Here is a 20,400-nt window from a genome sequence, read left to right as displayed (position 1 = left end):
GGAACCAAATCTCTCAAACAACAAAGATTCCGCCTCATAACAAAGGCAGAGCGGCTCCTTTGCTATCTCTGGTGGTTTGTGTGAATATAAAAGACATGCAGACACAGCAGAGAAAGAAAGATACCGACTAAGTGCAGACAAACACAGAAGTCTTCATAGCAGGAAAAATCCCCCCATCCTAGCACAGACTTTTGGCTGGAAGATAGTTTCTTTGTTCCCAGCTCCAAGATGCTGTCACTCCTGCTTAATTTCATCTGTTCTAACAGAAACAGACTTTTGCACATGCTTTGTAAATGAAAGGGATTGCATTAAAAAAACTGTTTATTGTTATTTTTTCTTCTTAACAGAAACTGCCTGCAGGGTCCCTCCTTTCAGCCAACAGCTTGTGGGAAAGCAGCAACAGCACGCTGGAAGAGTCTGATGTGTTACTTTCATCCTTAGTAGCCGTTATTGATCCAAACAAAGGAGAAGCAAGTTGGACTGGATGGGTGCTGGAGCATCTGAGCAGAGGCTGGCGGTACTGGAACTGATCTGATATTTGAGCTTTGATAAGTTTCCAGATAAATGGTCCAAGACACTGTCAAATGGTCCCCATACAGGATACAGCCTGTGGTGCTTATAAGTTTGGGAGGGCCTCTTAAAAACATTAAATCTGCTTCCTCCTCTAGGGAGATTTGCACTGTAAGAAAAATTACAATCTTAAAGACAAAAACATTCCAACCCATCTTCCAAAAACAAGGCCACATATCAAAATGTTATAATCCAGTCATGAATATTTTTAAAACCTCAAGAAGATTCCCCTCCAAAAGCTTGAGAAGAATAATCCACCCGCCTGGGCTTCAAATTGTTATATAGGCATATCTACTTACAGGTACAAAATGTAAAAGAACATGATGTGGTTGTTTTGAAAATGAGAAATTCTGAAATTTTAAGTGTTAAACACCTTTAATACGAACATCTCTTCCAATGCTGAACACTAGATAATCCAGAAATACAATTAAGAAACTCAAATATCTTAAACTCTGCCTTGCTCCTCACCGTATCACATTGATTTTTTCTCTGGTGAAGACCCCAGGGTACGGGGACATGAACTGAGGCCACAGGAGGGAAAAACTGTGTATAACATCGGCCCCTGATGACGACTACCATGGTGGCATAGCTGACTGTTTAAATGTAAAGTGCTGTGGCTATCGGGTGCCTGACCCTGTCGCCTGGCTCCAAGCTGTAAGAAGTTCTTGCTATTGAACTGTGGTTATGAGATTTCTGATGTCCATTGCCACAGGCTTATCAGAAATCTTGGTCTTATCATCATGAGATGAAACTATGTATTAAGGGTAATAGTTTAACAACACCCCCACCTGCCAAATTGTGCATAACCTCTCACACCCAAGGTCTTTCTAAACCTAAAGATTTATTAAAAGTGAAAGAAGAAATGAAAATGTTGGGGTGACAGAAAGCAAATGAAACCACTTCACCTCAGTCACCCCTCTGAACAGGCGGGGCAGCACATTTTGGGAGCAGGCCTCTCCTGCGGCCATGCACTGTACGCTGAGCGTACACAGAGGAGACGGGGCCGCTCCAGGACCCGACGGCCGCCTCACGGCTCACGGCATCTTTCGCTTTCAGCAAGTGGCCGAGAGCTGAGGGCCCAAGGATGGGAGCCCGCTGGTGCGCAGGGCACTGCCGCCGGGACGGCCGTGCTGCTCTCCTGAAGACAAAAGGCTTTCCAGTACATGAAGAGCATTTTTAAAGCTCCCTCTCATGGCCTGAGAGTTCACAGGCTTGGTAAACAGGCTTTGCTAAAGCTATTTAAAAACTTGCCCTGCCTGATGTCAACACAGTGGCCCTGTTCAGGAAAGCGATGTTTTTCTCTGGAACTACATCCTGGCTTTGGACATAGAGAAGCTTTTTCTGAGGAAAACTTTGTTAGCAGGCTAGCAGGGACATGCTCCCCCTCCGCAACAAGAGAGGGTGCAGGGGCACTGTGAACGGCTGGGGCTGGGATCAAAGAACCAGGGTGGGGAGCAGGATCCAGGGGTCAAAGCAAGGATCCAGGATCTGTGTTTGAGCCGAACCAGAATCAAGACAGCAAATATGTTGTGATAAAAGATTTCCTGGGATTCCCGGGGTGGCTGTGGGAAGCCAAGGGCTCTTGGGTTCCTCAGGAACTCCCAAATGTGCCTGCGATGGCAAAGGGCATCTTCAAGCCTCCTTGGGCCTCACCCAAGTACAAGTCTGGATGGTCGGTTTCTGACCATCACATCCATTCAGCATAACCTTTCCCGTATTCACCAGACAACCGGGGAATGGGAAAAAAAAGTCATTGTAACATTCAAGACAATGTAGTATAGCGCTGATAGCTACCATGCAGCATGGCAGCATGGCTTTTGCTCTTCCCCCTGCTCTCCCCAAATGTCACATAATTACCAGCAGCATAAAAATAATTTCCTTTTGGTTCTTATTTTGCTGTCACCATTATCCACAGGATGACTGTGCCCAGATCTGGATGGCTGGGGAGAACTATTACTCTATTGCGGCAGTGCCCGGGGGCCAGGGACCTGCAGTGGTGGGCACTGGTCACCCAGCAGAGGCAATACCTGCCCTAAAGAGCTCACGACTGCAATGGAAGATTAAAATGGAAAGATAAACCATCAAATTTTCAGCTGAATGCAGTCTGCATTCAACTGAAGGAGAGGCAATAAGAATCACAAGGGCCAGTTTTTTCCCCATGTTCACCTCTTGGTGATAGGATGATGCCCAGGACACTATCACGCAGCTGACAGCATTTTCCAGCTGTAAATAACCATCTCTGTCAAAAAGGGTGATGAAGCAGCAGCCACCAAAGATTCAATGTGAAATTTAGGAAAGATTTACATCTCTTTGCGCTGTTTGGGTGATGCAAGGAAGATAAAACCACAGTCTTTATCACTGAAAGCTTACAAAGTCTGTTCCAAAAGTGTAGTTAACACTGCCCCTCTTGCCACACACAAAAGCACCGTAGTCACAAGAAGCCTGATGACCACATGAGCTGAAAGCCTGAAGCCTCATTCTTGCTTTTTTTTAACATGGGAAGTCCCTGCTCAGATCAAATACATCATTACTGTGTAAGACACAAAAGCAGACCTCTGTCATTTATGATTATAATCTGTATTGGGACATATTTCACATTTCAGAGGTGTTAATCCCAAGATACTGGCCAGCTTTGTCTTCACAGTTGCCTTCTATTTCAGAAATACAGATGTTGCAATGTGAGTGAGTTTGTTATTTACTTTTTGTTCTGAAGTTGCTGTGTGGCCTTGCACTGCAGGGGTCACGTAGACCTGGCCAGAAATTTCCAACTAAATTATTTTCCCTGCAAAAATGCCTCACTTACCCTTTTTGTAGCTACTTTTCCTGATAAGGTGTATGCTGTGGCAGGGAATATGGAGGGAGGCTAGCACTTTCTGGCCTGAAGATCAGAGCGCTGTTCTTAGATGAAAGAGCTCCAGGTTCAGGTTCAATTACTATTTGATTAGCAGACAAATGCCTAATATTTTCTCATGTCCTTTTAGAGAAACAAAATCTAAACAACACAAAACCTAGAAAGGCCTTGGTGTTGACCTACTAAAAGACTTTGAAAGTTCTAAAATCTCAACTGTTTTTGTGAGATGGCATGAAAAGCATTTCACATCCGCCTCAATCAGTAGGTTTCATATCAGAAGCAATAGCTTTTAGTGGGGCTGAACTTTCCCTTAGCAGCTTCTCTCCTTAGAACTGGGTCATTTAGGTTGGAAGAGACCTCGGGAAGTCATCTTGTCCCTCCTCCCATACAAAGTCAGTCCAGCTGAGGTCAGATGGTTCAGGACCTCGTCCAGTTGAGTGTCAAATGTCTGCTGAGAGGGAAATGACACAGCTTCTCTGGGCAGACTGTCCTAGTGCTGAACTACCCCCATGGTGAGAATTATCTTCCTAACATTGGAATGAATTTCCCTCGCTGCAGTTTGTGCCCGTCGCCTTTCATCCCACCAGCGTGCACCACACAGAAGAGTCTGGCTCCTGTTACTAAGTTCTGGAGAGCAAAAACATCTCCCCTAGGCCTTCTCATCATGGGACTGGACAAACACAGCTCTGAATGCCTGTCTTCAAACATCATCTGCTCCTGTCCCCTCACCATCCTGGTGATCCTCTGCTTGTCTTGCTCCAGTTTGTCAAGGAATTTCTTGAACTGGGGAACCCCAAAGTGGACACAGTACTCCAGCTGTGGTTTCACAAGTGTGGAGTGAAAGAGAAGAATGACCTCTCCTGATCTGCTGGCTATAGCCTTGCTAATACAGCCCAGCACACGGCTGGTCTTTGCTACAGTGGTGTATTGCAGCCACATGTTCAGCTTGGGGTCCACCAGAACAACCAGGTCCCTTTCAGAAAAGCTGCTTTCTAGACAGTTGACCATACCAAACTGTTGCCCAAGGTTATTCCATCCCACATGAAGGACCTGGCATTTGCCTTTGCTGATTGTCATGAGGCTCTTGTTAGTCCATTCCTCCCACTGTCAGGGTCCCTCTAAAGAGCAGCCCCACCCTACAGCTTATCAATCACATCCTTGCAATGTGGTATCATCCACAGGTTCCAGTTGTTAATTAAACAGTATTGGCCCCAGTATTGGTCACAGAGGGACATCACTAGTAGTAACCAGCCACCAGGTGGATTTTGTAGTGCTGATCCCAACCTTTTCAGTCGGTCAGTCCAGCTGATTTGAGAAGAAACTTCTTCTCAGTGAGGGTGACAGACACTGGAACAGGCTGCCCAGGGGTGTTGTGGAGTCTCCTACTCTGGAGACATTCAAAACCCGCCTGGACACATTCCTGTGTAACCTCATCCAGGTGTTCCTGCTCCGGCAGGGGGATTGGACTAGATGATCTTTCGAGGTCCATTCCAATCCCTGACATTCTGTGATTCTGTGATTTTCCATCAACTTTATTGCCACTTTTGCCACTTGTCCAGTTCACATCTCACCTTCTTACAGAGGCATAGTCAAGATTTTTGGGTGTTTGTAAGACAATTCGAGAGCTACAGGCCCTGTTTAAAAAACAACACAATAGATTTGGACAGTCATATATTTCTAACATTTTCTGAGTGATTGACTTTGCAAATTAACTCAGTTTTTGTATACAATTTTATTTATATTTATACCAATAACAAATGGGAAGTGTCAACTTGGGGCCCAAAACCTTTTAAATATTGCGGGGGTTTTGGTTGTCTTTTTTGCTGTTGTTGTGTGTTTTTGGTGGTTTTTGTTTGTTTGGTGTGGGTTTGGGTTTTTTTGTTTGTTGTTGTTGTTTTGTGGTAGATGCTTTGAAATTCCAGGAATAACTGCAAGTGGTTGTTCCTAATGAATCTCACTAACTGCAATTCTAGTGACCAATACTCCTAATCTACTAATTTTCCACAGGACTCTTGCCTGCTGCAGTGGACTATGTAGTTATTCAGGTTTCCCTCCATTTGCCTTTGTAGTTCCACACCTGCTTTTCCTCTCTGTGCTACGTGTATTCCATGAAGACAGCCAAACAGCTGCAGCAGGCACTACTCTGCCTTCTTCCCACTGCCCTCGCAACGGCAGAAGCAGCAAGTCTGGCTTCAGGAGCACCCCAATCTTTCCCTCTAGTCCTTCCCTTCTCACATGAGGCCAGGCCACCCTTGAAACAGCAAAAATCCATTTTATTTACAGTGCTGAGAAACTTTGAACTCAATTTGAATAGATGACAAGTTTACTTCACAACCATGATTCATTCCTAACAGTGAATGGGACAGTAGGGGCAATGGAAAAACTGCACTTGAAGATGGAAGGCTTTTTGCAAAGAAACTGAAGAAAGCTTGTTGAGAAAGCTCAGGCGATCTTTACTGTGTCAGAAGGGCAGACAGGGCTTTTGGTGACAGTCAGTTGTTGTCTTTCAAGGATAAAACATCCGCTTCTGAAGAAGAGGCTTTTGTGCTAGCGGACTAGCTGTCGGCATTTGGGGCAGGTTTGGATGGTGGAAAGCCCTGCACGTCACAGCAGACGCGTGTCAAGAAGCTCACTTGCCAAATGGGTCAAACATGGTGGAGTCAATGCACCTCAACGGCTATAACTGCCCATCAGGATTGAGTTTCACCATCAGAAGAGCTATCCCAGAACCACAGGCTCATAGTAGGTGCTGCTTTTGAGATGGTCATGCATACTGAAATTTGTTTTGTTTCTGCTTAGAAGAGGTTAGTGACAGCTTTCCAACAATCAAAATGAGGGAACTACTCAAGATCTTAGAAGGCAGAAAAAGGAAATAGCAAACAAGTTCATAGAAGAGTTATTTTGAGAAAAAAAGAAGTCTGTATCTTCCCACACAGCAATTGCTGAAGCTACTCAGTGGCCTGCTAAGTTTCTTTGGGTGTCTGAATGAAGACGAGTGTTATCTGAGGAAGACAAGTTCGAGCAAAAATAGCAGGAAGCAGCGTCTAGAAAGTCTGATGCTTTTTTCTTGAAAAGCTCAATTGGAAAGCATGGACACATGGCAACAGCGAGAGAACAAACCCCACTGGACAGATGCTGGACACAATGCTTAAGGCATTGCTGGAATGCAGTCAGAGATGCTGGGGATGTGGCTAGTCAGAAAAGCCCACATAGAATGAAAGCTTTGTAGAATTTGGATTTGCTCTAAGTTCAGATTGGTATATATTAGGGTGGAAAACAGTTTCTTGCTTTCATGATTGAGTTTGCAACATCCATTGGGATAGAGAGACCCAAGAAAGCTGTGGCTTACTGTCTTCTTCCTCTCTGAGGACTATCCTCATAGATACTATGAGTGATTATAACTATTTAATGCTAATGCAAATGTTTTTGTGATATTTAAAAAATATACATTAAAAATTAGTGGCATGCTTTAGAAGAAATCCCGAAGTTTGTTATAAATGAATGCCATAGACAATAAACGGATTAAAGTAACTTTTTGGGTAGAAAATGGCAGTTGTCCATACTGCATAATGCTATACGCACATGCTTGTCAGAGAATGAGCAATACTAAGGCCAGCTCAAATGGTTGGTGTTTTTCTTTCTGTTTAGCATGAAGAGTGACAACTTTCGCTAGCAACACTGCTGTCTACAGAAAACATCTTTCTGAGTCTTGCAGACTACGGCTCAACCTCCTGTAATGTCACTTGGTATCTCTCCAGAAGCAGTTCACTTCCTGATGTGTTTCTTGAAGATATAAAACACCATTATATACTACCAAGCCTTGCCATCAGCAATATCAGCTCTAGTGTACCGTGGTGATTAATACTTGTGTAATGTCTGAATGGGGCTTGTGTGCTGTGGAGGAACAGGGTGCTTGTGCCATGCATGACACAACTGACCCTATTCTCAGTTGGGGAACGCCAGACTACACATGATGAAGAACATGGATAGTGTCTGTAAAATGGTGAATCATGTTATACTGATAAAAAGAAGTTGTTTCAGGGAAAGAACTAGAAGACTATGGAGAAGCGTGACATCAGTTATGGTCCTTAAATACATCCAGAGGAGGGCAACCAAGCTGGTGAAAGGGCTGGAAGGAATGTCCTGTGATGGGCAGCTGAGAACTCTGTGTTGGTCTGTTCTGGAGAACAGGAGGCTGGGGGGCAACCTCATTGCTCTCTGCAGCTTCCTGAGGAGGGGACGTGGAGAGGGAGGTGCTGAGCTCTTCTCCCTGGGATTCAATGACAGGACATGTGGGAACGGTTCAAAGCTGCACCAGGGGAGGTTCAGACTGGGCATGAGGAAGCATTTCTTTACTGAGAGGGTGGTCACACACTGGAACAGGCTTCCTAGAGAGGTGGTCGATGCCCCAAGCCTGTCATTCTATTCTATTCTATTCTATTCTATTCTATTCTATTCTATTCTATTCTATTCTATTCTATTCTATTCTATTCTATTCTATTCTATTCTATTCTATCCAGGTATAACTTTCAGTTAAGCAGGTATTTAAATACAGAGTAACTCCATCAACACTGAAGCTGTTAACTTCATATTTTCCTAATTTTAGTATGATACGATTGACCCCTGTTTTTCCATCCTATACTTACTTTTTCTCTGCATTTTTTTTGCATCCTTTCTCAGCACCCACCAGGCAGGCTTGCATTGGCTTAGTCTGTTTCATTCACATCCATGTTTACATTCTTTCTGTACTTGCTGCGTATTTTTCTCAAACATAATACAGTTATGTATATAAATACTGGCCACTCAAAAAAAAAAATCTCATTTTTGCACATGTCAGTCTGTCTCACAGTGTTACAAAGCTCCAATCATACCTGTTAAATCTTTATTCCCGAAGTAACCATAATGGTTCAAAAAAGGGGGGTGCCACTTTAAACAAGTGGCACAAAGAATGGGGGTGCCTTGGTGTGGGTTTCTGGCACCACTCATAGCTAGCAGGCTGGATCTATTGCCCCTCAAGTCAGATATAGTCTTTCTGATAAATTAACAGTATCAGGTCAATTATATGGTGAAACTCACTGACCAGCAGCCTTGCACTCAGAGCTCAGAACAGCCGGAGGTTTTCAGGGGAGCCCAGCTATCCAAATAGCTTAGGAACCACATGGCAGATCCTGCTGCACAATCTGATCCTGTGGGCAGGAGGTCAGCAAGTGGATTTCAATGGGGCTACAGGAATTTTTACTGTTCTTTATTTTACAGTCCAAATCTCAAAAGAGAACTGCTATGACCCATAACTTCTATGCCGAACAGCTCTAAAAGCACATTGTGTGCAAACATTGACAGAGGAATTTGGGGCACGTCCATAAAGACGACACTGCCAACATCTGGAAGAGGAGCCAGTTCCTCTCAAGAATCCAGTACCTGCAAGGTCTCTGGAAGTCTTTTGTGATGATAATCTCATGCACATCAGCCTTTTTGGAACTACGCTGCCTGTGACTTATGAAGGCTGTGCTGGCCTCTCGCCTTCATTGTTAGCATAGGGGGAAAAAATGCTACTGGGTACATAAATTAAGAAAACAGCATCAAATGTATTATTTCCCTTTTTAATATCCATGAAGTAATCATGGCGGGATAATACTGCTTTCTCACAAAAAGGCCTTCAGTGCAATATAAATGATGAATAAACATGGAAAGTAAAGACAAAGCCACTGAAAACTAATGAGGCAGGGTGCCATTAAAATGAGGTGAGGGAACTGCAGAACTGAATTCTAATTTTATTTAAAAAAGAATCGTACTTCATTATTCCCGGTGAGACAATATTTTTCCTTGCCTGAATCATATGGCTTTTTACTTGGTGTAAGTCACTCCTTACAGAGAAAGACACATCTAGTCTAGTTCATGTAGACTTTGTATTTCCCACTCCACTAAGGTGGTTAACCCAACTCTCCCTTCCCTACAGAGAGCTGGCTTTACCTTCATTCACTTTCCAAGACACTATTCAGAAAAACTTTCCTGCTTTCAGGACCTGTTTCAGGACTTGGTCTTCAAACAACCTCATCATAAAAACGCCAAGTTACCTTTGTTTTTTTTCTTTTTGTCAAAGAAAATGCATTCAGAGTTTAAAGCTAAATATGTTGCAAGCAGAGCCTAAGTGTTTTAATAAATTCTTAATGTAGCTAGCTCTGCCACTTAACACTGTGTAGCCAAGTTCCATGCATTAAGAATTAACTTGCACGTCTTAGTTTTACAGTTTTTACCAATATAAGCACTGTTGCTGAATTCCAGCACATTAATACCTGCATCTTCAAGGACTGAGAGACCAGGCTAGAGGCGTACACTTTGCACTTATTATAGCTATTTTTCTGAAAATTGCTTAGGAAAGGATTAAGATCATTTGTTTATAAAACTGTCTCTTCCAAAACTTAAGTTTATTTTGGTGTTGCAGAGAGCTGAACAGACCTAAACTGAATGAGCTTTTGGAAAGCCTCAGCCTGCTCATCAGTACAGTTCAACCAAAGGATCAACTGTATCATCTAGACTCACAAAAGCAGGCAGGCATCTCATCTTGGAGCTGGTTCATTAAAAATACCCAACAAACTACCCAGTTTTGGCAGAATAAAAGGAGTGGGTCTTCAACATGGACAGAGCAGCACGGTGACAAGGGGATGCACTGACTAAAATCTGCCTGAGCTGGTGATTTGTAATGGCAAATTTGTTCACAAATCATAATAACTCATTGATGAATATTTGGCAATAGAAGACAGTTAATCTTGTCTTTAGAAGAGGAATCTACATTTTTCACTGGGCTTTAAAGATGCTTATAATCTGCCAGTGACAGCACTTAAGAAATGTAACTCAGTTTACCCACTTCTTCCCCCATTCCCGAAGTACCTGTCAATCAGTATTCCCACCCTTTTGTGTTTCTATCACAAATTATAACTAGATATTTACATTGACAGAACTGCTAAGACAAAATCCACTGGATAAGTACTTGTCCTAAGTTAGCTGCCCTGCTAAAGCATAGAAATATCTCTGATGAACTGACCATAGAACCATGGAATACTTTGGGTTGGAAGGGACATTCAAAGCTCACTTAGTCCAACCCCCTGTAATGAGCAGGGACATCTGCAACTAGATCAGGTTGCTCAGAGCCCTGTCCAGCCTGGTCTTGAATGTCTCCAGGGATGGGGCATCTAACACCTCTCTGGGCAACCTGGGCCAGTGTTTCACCAGCCTCATGGTAAAAAACATCTTCCTTATGTCTAGCCTGAATCTCCCCTCTTTTAGTTTAAAACCATTACCCCTTGAGCTGCCCATATCCAAAAATACTTCTCTGGACTGTGAATGGTTGGAGAGTTGCCTGCAATTCACACAACTGCAAAGAGATGCTTTTCTTCATTAGACAGCTTTGTACAAGGAGCCTCAAGACAACAAAGATGGGCAATTCCATAGTTGAAAGCTGGAGTAAGAGCATTGCTTCAGTGGAGTTACTCTGGATTTACAGTGAGGAAAGTGAGACTGCAATCTGGACAACAAGGGGTCAGTAAGTCCTTTTCTCACATTTCCCCCCCAGCCAAGAAAGACACTGAAGCTAATAAAAATCATACTGGACTGAAAGTAATGCGAAGTGGTTCTTGCACACAGTTAATGCTGCAGACAGTGTTCTCTTCAAGAACAGGGAGTTTCCACCTGGGAAATTCCCTCAAACTCCATGTTTATTCTCATGAAAGATGAGCAAGCAGCCAAGTAGGAGAATGCAATGGACTCAACTGCTCTGAAGGAAGACAGACCTTTGCTTGCAGAGGGAGAAAGACTTTTCTAGAATGAGAATTACTATTATTTTTAAATTTAATAATCAATGTAAGTGACAGATCTCTTAGTAGTCAATGTGGCCAGTGGAGGCTAAGTCATGAACACCCAATGAGAGAGGGTCATATTTGACCTTGCCCCAGCCCAGTGCAATAAAATCTGTGGTAAAGGACATTTTATAAAGCATGACACAACAGAAAACAGAAACAATGAAGCTTACACAGGAGCTCTAAAACTGCCTAACTTATACTGCCGTGTAGCCCTAAGAACGGTCCCCAGTCTGGCTGTTTCCATACACAACAGGAGTCTCTGATGATAGCTGTGTTGCACTGAGAGCCTCAACAAAATCAAGGTAACACTTCCAGGCAGCTTTTTGCAATGCAGCAGCCCAAACACCAGCATTTTGTTCCAACACACCAACACTGGTGGTGGTGGTGGTGAAAGCAATGAGTTTTGCAGCCAAAATAAAGCCTTGTAAAGGCTTCATAGCTGCCATAACTGTCATCAGGCCCTTGAGTTCTCTTTTCCTCCCTCCTGTCTCTCAGTGGATTCTTGATGGCTTTTCTTTTTCTCCCCCGACTTGAAGTTTCCTGAACTTCTTCCTTCTGCATACCAGGAGACATGTTGGAGCCCCATCTGCTCTGAGAACAAACTCCTTGCTTCCCCTATATCTGTAAGAGATTTTGGCACTAACTTCTACTGCGCAGGACTGGACACTGGAAGGGGCCTTACGAGAGCTGGATAAGACATTTTGGATACGATCCCGTGTAAGTGCTTGGATCGGCGAACCAGGGAGCAGAACGGGTAAGACTTGGAAATGCTACAGGAAAGAAAGAAGCCCCTTTTTAGAAACTCATCTTCACCCTGTGAAAGTTAGAGTAACTGTGGGATTGAAGCAGTCTGAGCAAAGGAGCTCCACAGCTTGTCCAGGACATGGCTGGAGAGCACTCCCCTCGCTTCCTGCACACAAACGTGCAAGGTCTGGCCTGACTTCTGAGTCTGGGTGCTGGATTTAGGATGTGGCCATCAAGTGCTGTCATTAAATGATGTGCTAAGAATGGAGAAATGTCACTGAAGACCTTCCAAGGCTCTGATTCCATAGCTCACGCATCCTATTGCTGCCAAATGTTTCTAGAATGAAAACTGATCCCTTGCTCAACAGGGAAATATGAGAGCCCCTACATCCACTAGAAAGAAGAAAGGGAAGTGCCTTGGTCACAGTCCTTCCCACTCTGCCCACACTGAGCCTCAGCCAGAGGCACAGACCCTGGGAATGGGTTTCTTAAAAAATATGTTAGTCATCTTCCATTTCCATTATGCCTAGCTGAAAACAGGCAGGTCTCCCGTACTTGGCCATGATTCTGGATCTGAATAATCGCTGGACACCAACTGCTCTTGCCCACAGCAAGAAATCAATGGGACTTCACAGACTGGTGCAGGAGTCTCAGCCGGACAGTGATGATGTGAGATCAGAGCTTTTGTCTGCAATTCCTGCATGCCTAAGAGTGCTAGAGAAATAACAGGACACAACAATGGGATTAATAATTGACATATCAAGGAACATATATTCCTTTGCCATTAGATTATGCTTAGAACACTTTGGGTAAAAATTAATACAGTTACTTTGAGTGAAAAACCCTACAGGCTGTCAATACCAGTGTTTATTTTAAAAGTCTTTTAATGCATATTAATGGCAACATTGCTCAAAGATTGGTAAGTTAGCTTGATTTTCCTGGTGGGGAAGCAGAGGTTAAGTAAGATTTTAAGGCCACACAGCAAGTAAGTCAGTACTTGGATTTATAACTCTCAAATCTGCCTTCTGCACAGTCCAGCAGGCCATGCTGACTCACTGTGGAATGCATATTTCCAGTAAACTCTTAAGGCACAAGAGGAATCAAAAGGAACAAAAGGTACAGATAAAGGAAGCATTAATTCTAAAAAAAAAAAAAAATGTTTACTGTCATTCAAAAAAATGTGAGTCAACTTCTGTTTAAGTTGTCACACCTCACCACTGTGTGAGCCAGAAACAGGAAAAACAGAGTAACAGCAGGGAGATTGTTCTGACAGCGCTTTTAGCAAAACTGAAAGTCAGACACAACAGCTTATGTCATGAGATCTCCAGTACAAAGAAAATCTAATATGTGTCTGGGATTTCAAATGAAGTTTATGGAGCTTTATCCCAAGGTAGCTTTAAAGTTCAGAGAAGCCAGAACTCTCCCCTGGCATCCACCAGAGTGTAGGAAACCAGCAGTGATACTGCTATTCCAGCTTCCGGAAGACTATTTCTATGCTACTGCTTTGTATCATACAAGTCTGATCCTCAGAGTTGGACCTATCTGTATATACTGGAACATTTAAAAAAAGCCAAACCAACCTGTTTCAGGCAAATTAAGAATTTAAATATTAATTTACTCCTTTTATGGGTGAAATATTTTAGGAAAACTAAGAAAATTAAATGGAACTGACCCTGCAGTTTCAAAGACCTTTTGTCAGACATTAATGGAGATGAGTGTGAAAGGAAGTGCCGATTACGTGACAATACTATAACCAGACTGTCTGGAATCTGGCTCTGGAGTGGGAATAAAGAATTCCTTTCCATTCCATTAAGAGTCTCCATCCATAAAATGTTCATTTCCTTTTGTAGGTAAGCAGAAGGGAGATGCCCAACCTGACAGAGCTCCCTGAATAATCAGACAGGACTTGTAAAGGCCTTAATGCACAGAGCAGTTCGCGCTGCAAACTGCCTGCTCCATGTGCCCGCTGCCGAATGCTTCTCATTTATGCTGACGCAACTTCTGTCATGGGATAATGGGATAAATCCCAACCTACTGGTGCAGATCCAAATTTAAGTACCTATGACAATATTTTTTTTTTAGGGGGGCACTGAAAAAGAGGTAGAGACTGAGATTCAAGTGACAAATAAAGTATCAAAAAAACCCCCAACCAACCCAAAACTTAAAACCAAAACAGAAATTAGAGAATAAAGAACCGAATGGCCCTATTTGAACTTGGCTTTGGTTAAAGTCAAGCAGCTGAAAGAGCTTCTGATCCAATACCCGCATGTAAAAACTAGACAGGGAAATAACATATTCTGATACTTAATTTAGAACCTGACATTCTAAACTTACTCTGTGGGTAGTTAAGTCAGAACCAGGCACTACTCCTGCTATGCACTGTCGATGCAGAAACACAGCCTTCTGAGTCTCAGCATACAGAAACATCCAAAATTATGTTACAAATAAAATTAACAATAAAAAATCTTATCAGTTTTAGTCAGGAGGAAAAATTCCAATTCTGCTGCTTATGTTTCTTGTTACAAAATTGGGAATGTTTTGCTCATTTTGAGAGCTCCAATAAAATGACATTTAGATATCTATAACCGAAGAATGAAAAGGAAACTGTTCTTTTGGCCAGGAACATGTCCGCATCTGCCCAGTTTTCCTCAGAAACATCTGCAGTTTTTAAGGAAGTTGCTAATCTCTCTCTCTGAATCTTTTCCCTTAACTTTTTTTGATCCGTTACTTTCAGCATTCTTCCTTCACGCGCCAAGTCACACTGAACCGCAGATCCTAATGCTTGCTCACCCACAAAAAAAACACCCCAAACCAGGGGAAATTACTCGCAGAAAGTATTTTTAATGAAGAAAATACGCTCTTGTCTTGTGCACCAGTGGCTCTCACATATGGTTTGTGGCCTCCAAACTGCTTGCTCACTGGCTGTGCAGAGATAGGAGACGACACAGCCCTGACTTCACTTCCTCTCCTCCCACCGTTGCACCAGGTGTGCGCTCTTGGCCGTGAAGAGACAGGGCACAGCTGAAAAAAATGAGGTATGTTCTCAAACCACGGCAGATGTGCAGCTGGTTCTACCAGCTTGCTGACACTTGCCAGTAACCAGGAACCACATTGGTCTCATCTCCTAACATCTGTTTTGGCTTCAAGAGACTAACTCTGTCCTACGTCAAAGGCCTTGCAGCAGGAGGGGAGTATCTCCAGTGGTGTGTGCCCACTATAGAGGTTATTTCAGCATGCTCTATATGCCCAGCGTAAGCCTATTATGGAGCCACAGTCAAAAGAAGGGTGGTAAACCTGGGCACCCCTGCATGCTGTTCTTGTGATCTGTGCTGCTGCTGCAGGATATGAGAGTCCAGAGGCTACAAAACCCTGTTCCACGGAGCAGAGACTGGTCTCCATCCAGTCCCACTATGCAGAGACTCTCACAAGTGGTGCACAGATTCCCCACATCCACTGACCTAAACCAAGCTCAGCTTGTTCACAGGTCAGATTAAAGACATTTTCTGCTGAAAGCGGAAGCAATCCACACATGACTTAGTTTGATTTAATGGAAGTATCTGAAGAATCAACTACAGCATTAGAGAAAGGAAGTAAAACTGACAACAAGGCTCATAATAACAAGGTCAACTTATTCTATCTTTATTACAGGAAAGTGTAAATTAGTAAGATGACTACTGATAGTAGTGATTTAGTGAACTGGAACCAACTGATAACCCTCTCTTCAAAATACGGTCTCTTCCATCCCATAAAGAGCTTTCAGCATAACTAGGCTCGGCAAATAGAGATACCTGGTAAAGAACAAAGGCTCAAATAAGATGGGGGATAGTGTGCTGTAAGCAATGAAGATGACAAAACGGAAAGAAGTTATGGGGAAGAAATACATTTTATGAAAGGAATCCTTGGAGCATAAGACATGGGGTAAATCTCAAGGCTAGGTGAAGTACTGTAGAAACATGGAGTGGAGGGCAGGAGATGAAATGCTGGGGAGGGGCAGAGCTCAGGAGAACACAGTGGTAACGAGAGTAAATTGCTGGTAGGACTTGCTGGCACAGCTCCCTGAATCAGGTCAGATCTGTGCCAGCACTAGTGCAAGGGCAGGGAAATATGTTGGGAATAAGTAGCAGGTGCTGGGTTCCAGCAGGAGGTGAAGCTTGTGACCTTGTACCCATACACTAGTTAAGATTTAAAAACTGACTTGCAGTTAGATTGCTTCCTTGGCTTAAAAATACGTATAAGGTATTCCTAATTGCTCTATTGGAGCATAGTTTGTTGCCTGGGGGGAGACAAGAGCTTTTGAAATGGTACAGCTTTGAATTTCAGAATATACAAAAAGGCCAAAAGTTTCTACAAGGCTATTGTCCTTCTGGCAGAGTGTCTCCAAATGCCCCATATGACATTTCCAGGGTCCTGCAAAGCCTGACAATGAAGGGAATACATGCCGCTCCAGCTTTACTGCCAGACTGCCTTTTAATCCTCCAAGTGTTTGCTCTTGACTAACATTTTGAAAATTAGTAATTCGCTTACTATCAAAATAATGACCCTTGGTGGGCAAAGCACGTTTGCAAGGTAGGCAATGGGATCTATGCTTCCCGTATCACTGAGACCAAGAAAATATGTCAGTAAGTCAGTGCAATGAATAAAACCAGAGCTGGTGGTATATTAAATACCAAACTAATGAGAAATGACAAAAACCAGAATTGCTTAAATCAGACTTATTTGTAACTGATCTCACTGGAGGCCTTGCTTGCTATTCCTAAACCTCTTCTTGGCATAGGAGTGCACGGAGTAAGGACACACACATGCTCATTATCTGTGTGCATCTGCAGGCTGTAATTCTAGTAAATGTCAGATTAAACAAAAAAAAAGTTCCTTGAACTTTCAAATAAAGAATAAAGCTTTGATTTCTATTATAACTAAAATTTTTGAAAACAGCCTTCAGTTCAAGCCTCATGTTAACCACTGGTGTTCATCGCCTGACACAAGGATCCAAACTAATACCATAAATGGGAAAACCAGCAGTTCAGTGAGGAACATGTCTGGCAGGATGGAGCAGGCCACGGAGAAGCTGCCACGACTTTCAGTGGGGTAATCCATCACTCTTTATGTCCACTACACAAACTGTGCTTGTCAGCTTAAACCTACAGATGTCTACATACTTCATTTTTTGTCTGAAAATATCTGTACCAAAACAAACAAAGCCAGATGTTCAGCCTGCAATGAGACAACAACATGAGGAGGAGCATATGGCATTTCAATTCTTACATCCTATTAATAGTGGAAATCCACCATCTTTATTAACTAGTTTTGTTTCAATATGCACACTTCATTAAGTCCGTACAACCTTTAAACATTACAACCACCACTCCACTGCAAGGCTATGTCAGCTTTTCTACTAGACAACTCACCTGCCAGAGATTGTTATTTGAAAAAGTCCTCATACTAAGGAATTCGGCTCAATAAGGAATTCATATTCTACAGTTCAAAACAAATTTACTGATTTTCTTCTTGACTTGCATTAAGAGAATGTTATCTGTTCTTTTTATTTTGGCAAAGGAAAATGAGGTATTGCATATACTTGATCCTTCATCCGGATTCATGCCTTCTGATATTTAGATAAACATAATTTAATACACCAGAAATATTTAATGTTTTACAAAGAGCTTCTATTCACATTTGGTAAAACTTCTTTTGCTAACCTATGTGCAGAGGATTTCTTGTATAAGAGGAACCAGTCTGGCTTCCACATGAGCAGCTGTTAATGTAGGCACACATTCAAACATGCAGTTGTCTGAAATAGCAGCGCTCTAGACGTTGAAAGTCAAGAAGGGCCAGCTCGGGTTGCAGGGCTGCAAGGCCACCCCTGTGAGATGGTGTAATCATAAGCCAGTGAAATCCCCCTCCTGCGAGGAGGCTATTACTGGTCACTCTTCGCACTTCTTACAAGCACTGGGATTGGCCTCCAAGCAGTGATTCATGAAGGCACCACGCTGTTCTGCCTCCCTGACTGCTCTCTTGGCTCACTGCATTCACTTCCCCCCTATTTTCTGCAAACTGTACATACCACACGACAAATTCTGTTCCAAATGCCTTCTCATTTTTCCTTATCCACAAGGTAGTTTAAAATGACAAGATGAAAGAACATGTCACTTGAAGCCACGGCTGTGACTTGTTCACACTTTGACTTCAGAAGAAATTCTGATTTGTTGCTTTTTACTTATGGCAATTTCCAGTTCATCTCCCATTCCCTTGGCAGTAATGAAGAACAATAGTTTTGTCACATCATAGTCATTAGGAAATATTGGTTGCTTAATGCATAGTTACCACAATGATTTAGAAACTATAAATGCCTACAGCAGAGAAACATTCTTCAGGGTTCTGCACGCAGGCTGCTTCAGCTGCAACCTCAGAACATTAGTTCTGCTTTGCATAAGCGCACAGACTACAACAGATCACTGTTAGTCAGAGACGTTCAGTTTCCATCTCAGATTTCTCTGGCAGCGTGATGCTGGGAACACATCGCTTCCTGGCAATAAATAGCAAAGAGCTACCAACTAGTTGCATTTGTTTCCTAATACTGTATATTTTTAAAGTGTTCCCACTTTGAAGCATTTGTAAGAGCAGTACAAAAGATGTCAGCTGAAGTACTTTTAAAGTACTGAATACGTTTAAAGTAACAGGTGCATCATACTACCCTGCAAGTGCAGATCTATCTCTCCTGTCACCAGAAATTAATTTCATATTAATAGAGATTTGAGAGTCATGATTCAACAGTGTTTCAGCATTTACAAAGTTTACAGAGAACTGGATGCTATGAAACCGCAACGATAACCAAATTCTTCTAGAAAGCCTCAACACCAGGGATGAGAAACGTAGTAACAATCAGCAACAATTTCTATAACATTTTGGATTGCTTAGGAAATTTTACATCTCCAGTAACCAATCTACAAGGATTAATGTTGAAATGTAACACAAGAACACCGAATGAAGGAAAAACATTCTGACCTAATTCTCACATCATTTAAGACTTATTTTAATTACCAATTCAAATATGAATCATGTGACAATGTAACAAAGACCTGGCTTCAGAAATAGGAACAACTTAAGATAAACTACTGGCTTCAGAAACAAGTTACTTGTGTGTCAGCTGAGGAAGAAATCAGTTGTTAAAAGTCAACTTCAGGTAATGTTTAAATACATGCCAGACTTCTGAAAATTCTGAATATGACAACAGACAATATTACCTTTTTTTTTCCTTTTAGTTTGGAGGAGAGTTTTCACTTGCAATTAGTACTTCCTAGTACCACTTTAAAATGCTGCTATTGAATTTCTGGACAAATTATTTACTTTGCATTTTTCTACCATATTATGACTGACATACTTTGATTAGAAAAAGAGCTACCTAGCTAACTAGCCCATCTACAATACACTGGTGAGTTGATTATTTTTACTTACTTAAGAAAAATAGCCAGAGAAATTGGTTGACTCATGCTAAAGTTAAATGCTGATCAGCTGCCTAGATCTGCTGTTTCAACACTTTAAAGTGAAACCATGTTCTTTCCCTCATAGGAGCTTTCCACAATGATACACTCCCACAGTGCCAGATCACGTCCAGTAATGAAATACCTGTTGTATGGTGGCAATCAGAAACAACAGCTACCCATGACAGTCACACAACAGATCATCCCCTTCTACAAAGCAAACTACCAATATGAGTACAACAAAAGCCCTTGAAGATAAAAATTAAATGGCACATGAACAAGTTACTGAAAGGTAAGATAGTGGTGATCTTGCCACAGAGTGAACGTGAGCACAGGGCCAGCCCACTGCAGAGTAGCCCATGTGCATTCATGTTACACTCCAGTTTACTTTGCAATCTCTTGTCAACCAAGTTGTTTTATAACACTGGAAAAAATAACTTCATCCTTCCACGATTGTTTTCTCTCTCACTTCCTCATTCTGTTTTATCTCATTAGTCTGAGAACAGCTTGAGACAACAATCTGTCTTGGATCTGAAAAGCACCCAGCAAAATGGAGTCCCTGGATCAAGGTATCCAGACACCACTGCAATAATAATAATAATAATAAAAATAATAAATCTTAGTGACTTGTAGACAATCTAAACCTATTTATGTAATTGTGTTGAAACAGTGAAACTCCCTATGACAACAGCTTCAAGAGGAAGCAGGCTAAAGTCCTTCTGTTCTCGTAAAACAGATTGTATTCCTTGAAATCTAGGATACAGGAAGCAAATTCATTCTTTAGAATCAAAGTTTGAAAAGGAAGTCATTAATGTTTATTGATATATTGAAAGGCACAGCTGTCCTTCTTCAATAACAGAGGTATATGCAGAACAAACTCCTCTTTTAGTCAGACATTTAT

The sequence above is a fragment of the Nesoenas mayeri genome (genome assembly GCF_963082525.1).
Source record: "Nesoenas mayeri genome assembly, chromosome: 2".
NCBI lineage: Eukaryota > Metazoa > Chordata > Aves > Columbiformes > Columbidae > Nesoenas > Nesoenas mayeri.
The sequence above is the reverse complement of the archived record's forward strand: the minus strand, read 5'-3'. Positions refer to the sequence as shown.